Source organism: Arvicola amphibius, chromosome 2 (assembly GCF_903992535.2).
Source record: "Arvicola amphibius chromosome 2, mArvAmp1.2, whole genome shotgun sequence".
In the NCBI taxonomy this organism is placed as follows: Eukaryota; Metazoa; Chordata; class Mammalia; order Rodentia; family Cricetidae; genus Arvicola; species Arvicola amphibius.
In genome coordinates this window covers 28,846,564-28,858,188 of record NC_052048.2, presented here as the reverse complement: position 1 = coordinate 28,858,188, position 11,625 = coordinate 28,846,564, and positions in this window count along the sequence as shown.

Sequence of the window (11,625 nt, the reverse complement as noted above, 5' to 3'; positions counted from 1 at the left end):
ACCAATAGAATGGACCATGTGAAAGACCATCAGAGGTGGAGGGAAAGCAGAATAATTGAATCAGTTAGTAATGCTCAAAGATTAATTTTTAAAAATATGAACACACATAGAAGAGCTCTGGGATATGAAAAAGGTAAAATCTTTGAATTATGGCCAAGGAAGAAGGAGAACACCACACCAAAGGCATATAAAATATTTTCAATATAATCACAAAAGAAAATTTCCCAAACCCAAAGAAAGACATATATTTAGCTACAAGAGGCCTGCAGAACACCAAATCGAGAGGACCAGCAAAGAAACTCTCCATGACCCATTATAGTTGACACTAAAAACACAGAATAAAAATGGGTATTGAAAGCTGTGAGAAGTGTTGAGTGGCCTACAAATGAAGCCTATGAGAATAGCACCTGATTGTTTGGTGGAAACTTCTAAAGCCAGAGGGTCTGGAAAGATACATTCCAAACCCCGAAAACCATAACTGCCAACCCAGAGTATTAGACCCAGCAAAAATACCTATTAAAATAGAATTATAAATAAAAAACATTCCATGATAAAAATAGACTAAGGAATTTATGACAAATAAGTCAGATCTAGGGGGTTCTGGGAGAAATACTTGGATCTGAAGACAAAGATCCACAACAAAGATGTCACAGGGATGAATAACAATATTAGGCTAATTAATCAAAAATTATCTAGGAAAATATTACAGAATCAGCGAAATGAGAGTTACATCTTCCAATAATAACTCTGAAAGCAAGTGGTCTCAATGGGGAGGGAGGTCAAATGGGGCCAAGATGGAAAAGTAGAGTGGAGGATGCGGTGGAACAAATAGCGCTAAGGATGCTTGAAAAAGCCATATGGAAACCTGCTGCTTTATCAGCTTCATACTCAGATAGAGGGAGACATTACAGCAGATTCCATTGAAATTCAAAGAAATTGCAAGAACATTCTACTAAACTGGAAAATCAAATAGAGGTGGATACACTTCTAGATACATACGACACACCAAAATTAAACCAAAAAGAAACAGGTTATTTAAACAATTCCATAAGCAGCAATGAGATTAAAGCAGTAATTTAAAACAACCTCCCAACTATAAAAATCCCAAGACCAGATGGATTCACTATAGAATTCTACCAGAACTTCAAAGTATTAACACCAATACTACTTAAATTATACCATGAGATAGAAAAGGAGGGAAGGCTTCCAAATGCTTTACAAAGTCAGCATTGCCCATTACCCAAACCAAATAAAGACACAACAAAAAAATAAATATTACAGACTGATCTCCTTGCTGAATGAAGATACAAAAATTCTCAATAAACTACTAGTACAATGAATTGAAGATCATATCAAGACGATCACTCATCATAACATAGTTTCTTTTATTCCAGAGATGTAAGAAAGGTTCAGTGTATGTAAATCAATAGCTGTTATCTATTACATATGTAGACACAAAGACAGAAATCATATGATCACCTCAATAGATGCAGAAAAGGCCTGTGGCAGTTTCTGACATCACTCCCTAGTGAGACTGGAGATGGTGGGAACTTACCTCTGCTTATTATTATTATTATTATTATTATTATTATTATTATTATTAGTTTTGTGAGACAGGGTTTCTCTGTGTAGCCTTGGCTGTCGTCGAAACAGCTCTGTAGACCAGGCTGGCCTCAGACTGACAAAGATCCACTTGCTTCTGCCTCCTGAGTGCTGGAATTAAAGGCATGCACCACCACTACCCAGCCATAATAAATGTTTTACACTACACACCTATATACAGCACCATGCTTAATGGAGAAAACCTCAAAGCATTCCTAGTAAGATAAGGAGCAAGACAAGGTGCTTGCCCTCCCCTCTCCTGTTCCACAAAGAGTTTGTAGTCTTAGTGAGAGCAATAAAATGAGAGAAGGGAACAAAGTGGGTACAAAGGGAGTAGGGGAGTCAAAGTATTCCTATTTGCAGACAGTATAATTCTATACAAAAGAGACCTGAATGATTCAATTTAAAAATTCCCAGAAAGGCTGGAGAGTTTGTTCAGCAGCTCCAAGCACCTGTTGTTCTTGCAGAGAACTTGGGTTCGATGCTCAGCACCCACAATGGTGGTCACAACCATTTATAACTCCAGTCTTAAGGGAATCAGACACTCTCTTCTGATATCCTCCGTACCCCCCCACACACAGGTTACACACACACATACACAACACTCATACACATAACATATACAAATCTTAAAACATATTTTTAAAAAAGCTTAAGAGATGATAAACACATTCAACAAAGTGTCAGGATACAAAATTAACACATGGAAATCCGTAACTTCCTTATATACCAATGACAAAAATCTGAAAAGAAATCAAAGAAACAATTCCACTCACAAAAACCACAAGAAAGATAAAATGCTTTGGAATAAACCTAGCCAAAGAAACAAAAGGTTTCTACAATGAAAACCTGAAGACCACGAAGAAAGAAATCGAGGAAGACACAAGACAGAACAACCTTCCATACTTGTGAATGGAACAGCTAACTTGGTAAAATGGCCAGCCCACTGAAAGCAACCTGCACAGTCAGTGAAATCTCAATTGTGATTCCAGGACCGAGGATCGTCCCTCACAGTTTCAGGTGGGAAAACTGTCAAAATTTATCTGGCCAAACAAACAAAGATAGGCAAAGCAATCTTGAACAAAAAGACGACTACAGATCTAGGATCTGCCTCTGCACAGGACATGAGCCGTTCTGTCTCTGTCTCTCCCACACCACACCACATATTGGCTCACCATATAGTATACCCTTTTGGCACTGGGCAGGCATGTGCTTTTTCTTCGGCGTCCAGGGTAGGCCGCCCCCAGCAAGCATGTGAGTCTCCTTCTCCCACTCAGTCGTGATGGCCTACTTTCATGATTTTTAATAAAGATGCCCTAAATATATACTAGGGAAAAGACAGCATCTTCAATCAATGGTGCTGGGAAAACCGGACCTAAATGTGTAGAAAAATGAAACTAGAAACTTCTCTCTCACCTGACACAAATCTCAATTCCAGATGGATCCATTACCTCAAGGTAAGAGCCAACGCTGTGAAATGAAACAGAGGGGAGAGTGGGTGTGGCCCCGAGACTGGGTGTGGCCCCGAGACTGGGTGTGGCCCCGAGACTGAATGTGGCCCCGAGAATAGGTGTGGCCCCAGTTTATAGCAGACCACCTGACTAGGAGCCCTGCTAACATAGAAAGATCAATTTGTGACTGGGACCACATGAGATTAAAATCTTCTGTACAGTGAATTGTTAATTGATTGAAGAGCTTTCACACAGAACGGGAAAAAAAATCTTTGTTAGCCATACATTTCACAGGGAGTTGGTGTCTAACATATACAAAGAACTCCAAAAACTAATCATCAAGAAAACAACCTAATTAACAAAAAGACTATGGAGATTTACAGAGTGCCTGTCCTGGGGGTTTCTTTTTTAAATCAAATAAAATTGTCCTTGAGCTTAAAAAGGGGTTAAGGCCATGGGACTGAAGAGAAAATTCTTCAAAAAAGAAATGCAAATAGCTAAAAAACATATTTAAAAATGTTCAACATCCTTAGCTGTCAGGAAAATGAAAAATAAAACCACTTTAATATTCCATCCTGCTCCAGTCACATTGGCCATAGTTAGGAACACAAAAGGCATTAAATGCTGGCAGAGATGTTGGGGAAGGAGAAGCTCATATACACTGTTAGTGGTAAGTTAAGCCATTTCAGCTACCTTGGAAATCAGTCTGAAAGTTTCTTTAAAAATTAGAAATAGAATTACTACCTGACCCAATTGTATTACTCCTAGAAACACATCCATAGGACTCTATGTGACCCAACTATATTACTCCTAGAAACACATCCAAAGGACTCTATCTGAACCAATTATAACCCTAACCCTAACCCTAACCCTAACCCTAACCATATTACTCCTGGACACGCATCCAAAGGATTCTATTCTACTGTAGAGACACTTGACATCCAATGTTCACTGTAGTCTTTTCACCAAAGTTGAAAAATAGAATCAGCCTAGATGTCCATCAACAGATGGATGGGTAATGAAAATGTGGTACAAGTATAAAATGGAATACTATTCAGCTAAAAAGAGAAATAAAATCACGGAATTTATAAATGAATGGATCTGGGGAAAATAATACTGAGTGATGTCGCCCAGGCTTAGAAAGACAAATGCCTAATGTTGTCTCCCACAGATGGATCTTAGTTTTAAATCTTTCCTTTCCTGTGTTTAAAATGGAGAAGATGTGGAAACTGGGAAACTAGAAATGGGGCAGTGGGGAAGGAGGGAAAGATGCCTTGGGGGGGGGGGGGGAGAGGGGAGTACGGGTGACAGAGAAGCCGAGCTGGAGAACAGCGAGGGTGGAAAGGGTCAAGCAGGGAGGTGGGAGACGAAGGATGGCATCAGGCTCTGCACTGGTACATTAAAGGCTTACCAGGAAAACTACGCTCTTCCAACCCAGAGGAAAATTAATTAAAGGGCATTTACGAACGCGGGTGGCATAAAATGGAGGTGGGGCAATTATGAGGATTAAAGGTTTAAGTGGGAATAACAGGATTAGACGTAGCAGATGAGAGGGGGCGGGTTAATCAAATCTACAAGTATATGAGGCTTTACAGACATCTACTAGTTTGTAAACTAAGTAAAAATAAAAAGAAATGACTACAAACACAAGAGCAGAACAACGGCAGTATTGATGGCCATGTCCGTGTGGGAAGGGGGAGGATTTGTGGGCTCCTAGACAAAGAACTATAGTCAGTTAATGACTGCTGGGAGAAGAATTGGCCACTGCCTGGGATGAACTCGCTTATTGGGTACTCAATACAGAGCGGTCAGCCCTGGAGCCATATGCACACAAACAACAGAAACAGACGTGGCAGGTTGTACTTATATACATTTGTGCACACATATGCATATGGAATGTTGATAATCAAAGCAAAAGAGGTTTATTAGTTTGGAGGAGGTACGGGAGTGGTAGGAGGGAGGAAAGCAGGGGAGAAATAGATATAATTCTATTTCAATTTAAAATATATTTTAAAATAATAATAATATATATATATTTATATTCCCAGAAGATATAGGTTATTACGTGAAAATCTCAGTGCCAGGCACAGGATGTCTCTATGAGTTTCTGATCTGCGAGGCCTCAGAAGTGCCTAAAGCAATACAAGCTATTACCGTTGCTTAACCACCATAACTGTAAGGTAAGCCCCTGGTGCTGAAGATACCACATGCTTGGGACGTAGGGCATAGAGAAATCAACCTTGCCAGCCACAGAAGAGTGGCAGAAAGCATGCAAGAGCCAGCATTTGGAAAGGAGTGGTGGCGATAGAAGATCAAAATGCATTATATGAATGCATAAAACCTTCAAAGAATAATTTAATAATAAATAAATAAAAGTAAAAGGAAACATTAATAAAAGAATTCTATAGGAAAACGTTATACATCTGGACTTGACGTAACACACCGATTGTTTAGACTATGGGGTCTGCAAGCTTGGACAAGCTGTTTTTACATGGTCCATGAAGGCTAAGAAAAGTCTTTCTTTCTTTTTTATAATTATACTAATTTGTTTATCTTATATGTATGCATAAGGGCACTCATGTGTGCCATGGCATGCATGTGAAGTCAGAGGACAATTTGTAGAAATCCTCTCCTTCTATCATGTGGGTCTTGGGATTCAAACTCATATTAGCAGGCGTGGTGGCAGACACCTTTACCTGTGGAGCCATCCGACTGGCCCTGGTTTTTATATTTGAAAAGACTACAATTAAAAATCATCTTGCATTGGTACAGAGTATAATCTTGTGTTGAGTCAGTTTTGAAGGCAAATCATGATCCTTCCTGACTGCTTGTGCTATACCTGCAAGCCCTCCTGTGGGCCACCAGCTCCTTTGGCCTTCTAGCCCTTCCTGAATATCTAAGCTTAGGCTAGACACAGCAGCTGCTCTTAGTGGAACATGTAGCAAACAGAATCCAATCATCTCATCACCAGAGCCATCTAGCACTCGAGAACTGGTAACAGTAAAAATGTCTTAAATGGTAAAAGCATTAGATGAAAGGGAGAAAAACATAAAAAGGATATGTTGATTAAAACCGTCTTCATATCACAACTTTACTGGATATCTGGCGATGATCCAAGTAATTGCACCACTTTAAAGTAGCCAGAAGACTCATGTTTTCCCCTCCTGGTGAAAAATCCATATGGGCGCTTAATAATCTACACTGCCAAGATTAACTGGGTTGTTATGAAGCTAACCTGTACCCTTTCGCTTTTAGAGTGTTGGTTATTCATGTCTGTGTCATCCTGAAACCAAAAAAAAATGTGTGGTTTTGACAGATGTTCTCATTTAATGTTAACCTATGAGAATCACCAGTGTTCTTTAAGTGCTAAAAAAAAAAAAGGCAACAAAGAAATTTTACAACTGGAGACAAGATGAAAAACATTTAGGCTGGGCGGTGGTGGCGCACACCTTTAATCTCAGCACTCGGGAGCAGAGGCAGGTGGATCTCTGTGAGTTCGAGGCCAGCCTGGTCTACAGAGCAATGTCCAGGACAATCAAGGCTACACACAAAGAAACCCTGTCCTGAAGAAACAAAACAATTTTAGTTTCTTTCTTTTACCATGTGCCAGAACCCGTCCCGGCGCTTGCTGCCAGAGTCTAAGTCAGGCCCTTGTAGTTGCCTCTCCCTCCTACCTAATCATCCTGTCTCTAGCCTCACTCATTTTGTCCTTACTGCCAGAGCTATTTTTCCGACATTTAACCATTATTCTCCCCCCCACCCAAAAAACAACTTCTAAAGCTGTAGATATAGCTCAGTTGGTAGGGTGCTTGCCTAATATGCATATAGCCCTAGAATCCATCACCACAATGGGATATCCAGAACGTTGGTGCATGCCTGTAATTCCGGCACTTGGAGGTGGAGGTGGGTAGATGGGAAGTTCCAGACCATTGTTTGCTACATAGAGAATCTGAAATCTTCCTGGGCTACATGAAATCATGCCTCAGATTACAAACAAATACAGTAAAAGACTGTAGATGGTTAGACGGGGTGAATATAACACAGTACATGATATCTGTCCAAAAATGTCACAACAAAAATCCTCCATCACACGCCCATTGTCTAGAGAATATATTCCCAATTCCCAACATCCAAGGCAGGACCAAGAACGCTCCTAACCTTCCAGCTCCAGGATTTGCTGCATCCTTAGTAAATGTAAAGTTTCTAAATCACTGGTTCTCAAGCTTTCCTACACAGCATAATCTTTTGGGAACTTTCAAAGAGATTTCCATGGCTGAGTCTTGCATATCATTTAAATCAGAACATCAGAGCATAAGGCAGCACTTAAAACATGAGGTAACTTCAGAATCCACAATGAAACTACCCACCCTGCCACCCTAGTACCCCATGGCATCCTACAATCCTGACCCCAGGAAGCAAGCCCCACTCACCTGCCTGCCAACCCTTCCACCTACTGTGTCACCCAGGGACCACATGGCAACCCGTGCTCCTGACCCAAACCCCAGCCTCCTCTCTACCAGAAGATGGTACACTCCACCTTAAGGAAGCACTATCTACTCTCCCTGTGACCGCAGCCCCTAAAACCCAAGGGCCATCTGCAGACCCCAGGGAGCCTTCCACAGACCCTTGAAGATCAGCAGCAAGGATCTTCTAATGCTACAGAAGGTTTCCTCCCGTGCTAAGGAGTCTCATTTATCCCTAGTTAATCTAGCAACACTTCTGACATCCCATTCACATAGCAACACAGGATTGCACTAAGACTGAACCCAAGCATCTGTGTGGTGGTGGCGCACGCCTTTAATCCCAGTATTCGGAAGGCAGAGGCAGGTGGATCTCTGTGAGTTTTAGGCCAGCCTAGTCTACAGAACAAGTTCCAGAAGAGGCTCCAAAACTACAGCGAAAACTTGTCTCAAAACAAACAAACAAACAAAAAAGATTGAAGCTAAAAACTAGCATCATTCTCCTGGTTCACAACCTTACAAGGTGGAATAGCAGCAAGCAAAGATCCAGCATTCACTTAATGAAAGTGAGACCAGACATACACACCAAAAACAGCATCAACAACCTAACTCCAGATGTCTAGGTCCCATCACAAAGTCACACACATGAATAACCAAGAAAATATGTATGTATCCTTTAGAAATTAGTATCCCTGTAGTATGTTCCCTGAAAAAAGCAACTTAGTTGATAAATAAGGCAATGATTTCAAAATAGCCATTATAAATACATTCAAGGAATTAAAAGATAATTTGCATAAATTATGCAATAAAGACTAGAAATCATGAATAAACAATTGAATAAAATAATTAAAAATGCAGTATGAAAATAAAATTTAATGAAGATATAAATTTAAAGAAAAGCCAAATTGAAATAAAACTTGAAACAACAGATTTAGTCAGTGAAATAGAAAAAAATAATCAATGAAAAATCTCACTAATAGAATGAATCAATGGAAGAAAGGCTATCGAGAACTGAAAACAAAGTAGAAGACTTTTATTACTCAAAGAAAGTGTTAAACCTAAACAAACAAACAAAATAACCCCTCCAGGAAAGGAACATGAAGGAAGTCTGGTAAACCATTAAAGACCAAACCTATGAATAGCAGTTATAGAAGCAGAAACCCTGATGAAAGGCATAAAATATTTTCAGCAAAATCATAGAAGAAAACCTCCCTCATCTATGGAAAGATGTAGCAAGGTGCAAGAGGCATATGGAACACTATATAGACAGGATCAACAGCATCCTACATTGCACATATAATAAACACATAATAACCAAAATCCTTAAGGTACAAGACAAAGAAAGGACAATGAGAGCAAGAAGAGAGAAAAACCAAGTCACATATAAAGGCAGTTCTGTCAGAATAATACCTGACTTTTCAAGGGAGGTTTTAAAAGCCTTAAGACCCTGGACTTGTGTTCTACATGGTCTGATAAACCACAGGTCCCACAGATCATTTATATCCAGCAAAACTATCATTCTTAATTGAAGGATAAAAAAGCTTTCTATGATAAGAACAGACTTAAGGAATTCATTGCTACTGGCCCAACTCTACAGAGGATACTAAAAAGAATACTTCAGTCTGAAGAGAAAGATAAACTCATCCAAGAGGTCACAGGGAGCAAATAAAACAATGCTAGGTCAGGTAATTAAAACAGACATGAAAAATACTATAAAGCCAACAAAATGATACGAATTATATACATCTTTTAATAATGACTCTAAATATTGGTGGCCTCAATACTTCAATAAAAAGACAGACTACAGACTAGATCAGAAAACGTCTTTTTGCTTCCTCCAAGAAACACACCTTACAATCAATGATAGATATCACCTTAAAATAAGAAGATGAAAAGGTATATTGTAAGCAAATGGAACTAAGAGACAAGCAGGTATAGTTACTCTATTATTTGACAAAATAGACTTCAGACCAAAGCTAATAAAAAGAGATAAGGTGTGACATTTCAAACTCATAAAAGGAAAAAAAATTCCACCAATAAGATATTACAACCCAGTTGCCCATGGTGGCACACACCTTTAATCCCAGTACTCAAGAAATAAAGGCAGGTGAATCTTTGTTAGTTTGAGGCCAGCTTGATCTACAGAGTGAGTTCTAGGACAGGCATAGCTACACAGAGATCCACCTGCCTCTGCATCCTGAGTGCTGGGTTTGAAGGTATGCATCACCACTTCCTGGTTGTGCATTATAGCTTTTTAAGGGCAGGAGGCAGAGGCAGGTAGATTGCTGTGACTTCGTGGCCAGTCTGATCTACAGAGTGAGTTCCAGGACAGCCATAGATACACAGAAAAACCTGTCTCAAAAGAAAAACAACATATTACAATCCTAAATAAATACAGAACAAATACAAGGGCACCCAACTTCATAAAGAAATAATATTAGATCTAAAACCCACAGATTAACCACAACGCAGAGATAGTGAGTGACTTTAATATCCTGCTCTCATCAATAGACAGGCCATCTGGAAAATCCTAAGCAGAGATATTCTGGAGTTATATGACATCATAAATCAAATGTACTTACAAATTCTTATAGAATATCCTACCCAAACACTAAAGAATACACATGATGTGGGGTTCCCCTCTGTCTTTTGTGAATATGTTTTATTACCATTGGTTAATAAAGAAGCTGCTACTTTGGTCCTATGGCAGTGCAGGATAGAGGAAGGCAGGAATTCCAAACAGACATAGAGGAGAAAAGAAGGCAGAGTCGGGGAGACACCATGTAGCTGCTGAAGGAAACAGGCGCCAGAATCTTACCAGTAAACCATAAGTCTCATGGCAATACATAGAATAATAGAAATGGGTTAATTAAGATGTTAGAGTTAGTTAATAAGAATCCTAAGCTAATAGGCCAAGCAGTGTTGCAATTAAAATAGTTTCTGTGTGATTATTTTGCTTCTGGACAGAAATGAATGAGCAGCCTCCGTCTACACACACATTCTTCTTGTAAGCCCATGTAAAATTCTCAAAAATAGATTACATATTATGACACAGAACAAGTTTCAATAGGTATCTGAAAATTCAAGCATCTTGCATTCTATCTGACCATTATGGAAAAAAGCTGAACACCAATACCAATAAGAACTATATAAAGTATACAAACTCAGGAAAACTAAACAACCCACTTCTGAATGATAAATGGATCAAGTGAGAAATCAAGAAGGAAATTTAAAGATTCCTAGAGTTGAATGAAAATAAAAACACAACATCCAAAAACTACGGGACACAATGAAAGTGGTCCTGAGTGTAGACAGAGGTTTCAGGCCCGCACGGTTCCACAACCATTCAATCCTCATCTTGCTTCCTCTGCATCTGGCTGGTGACTGCCTCTCTGCCTTTCCTCTTCCCAGAATTCTTAGTCTGGTCACCCTGCTTATACTTCCTTCCTGGCTACTGGCCAATCAGCATTTTATTAAACTAATACAAGTGACAAATCTTTATAGTGTTATAGTGTACAAAAGCATTATCCCACAGCACCTGAAAGGAAAGTTTATGGCTCTAAATGCTTGCATCAAAACATTTGAGAGATCTCAAATTAATAACTTAATGATGCACATAAAAGATTTGAACAAAGAACAAACAACACTCCTTGCCCCCCCCAAAAAAAACTAGATGGGAGAAATTATCAAAATCAGGGCTAAAATCAATGAAATAAAAATGCAAAAATACAAAGATTGAATGAAACAAAGAGTTGGCTCCCTGGAAAGGTTAAAAAAAACAATGAACATTTAGCTAGATTAATAAAAAGAAAAAAGAGAAAATACAAATTAATAAAATTGAAGATCTAAGAGAGACAACTAAAGAAATTCAGAGAATCATGAAGATAGCCTTTATAATCTATATTCCAGGAAACTGGAAAATTAAAAGAAACAGATGAATTTCTAGATATATATGACCTACCAAAGTTAAAACAAGATGAAGTAAATAATTTAAATAGAATAATAATATCCAATGAGATTCAGTAATTAAAAATCTTTCAATTAAAAGATCCCAGGACCAGAGCAGAATTCTATCAGACCTTCAAAAAATAATTAGTACAAATACTCCTCAA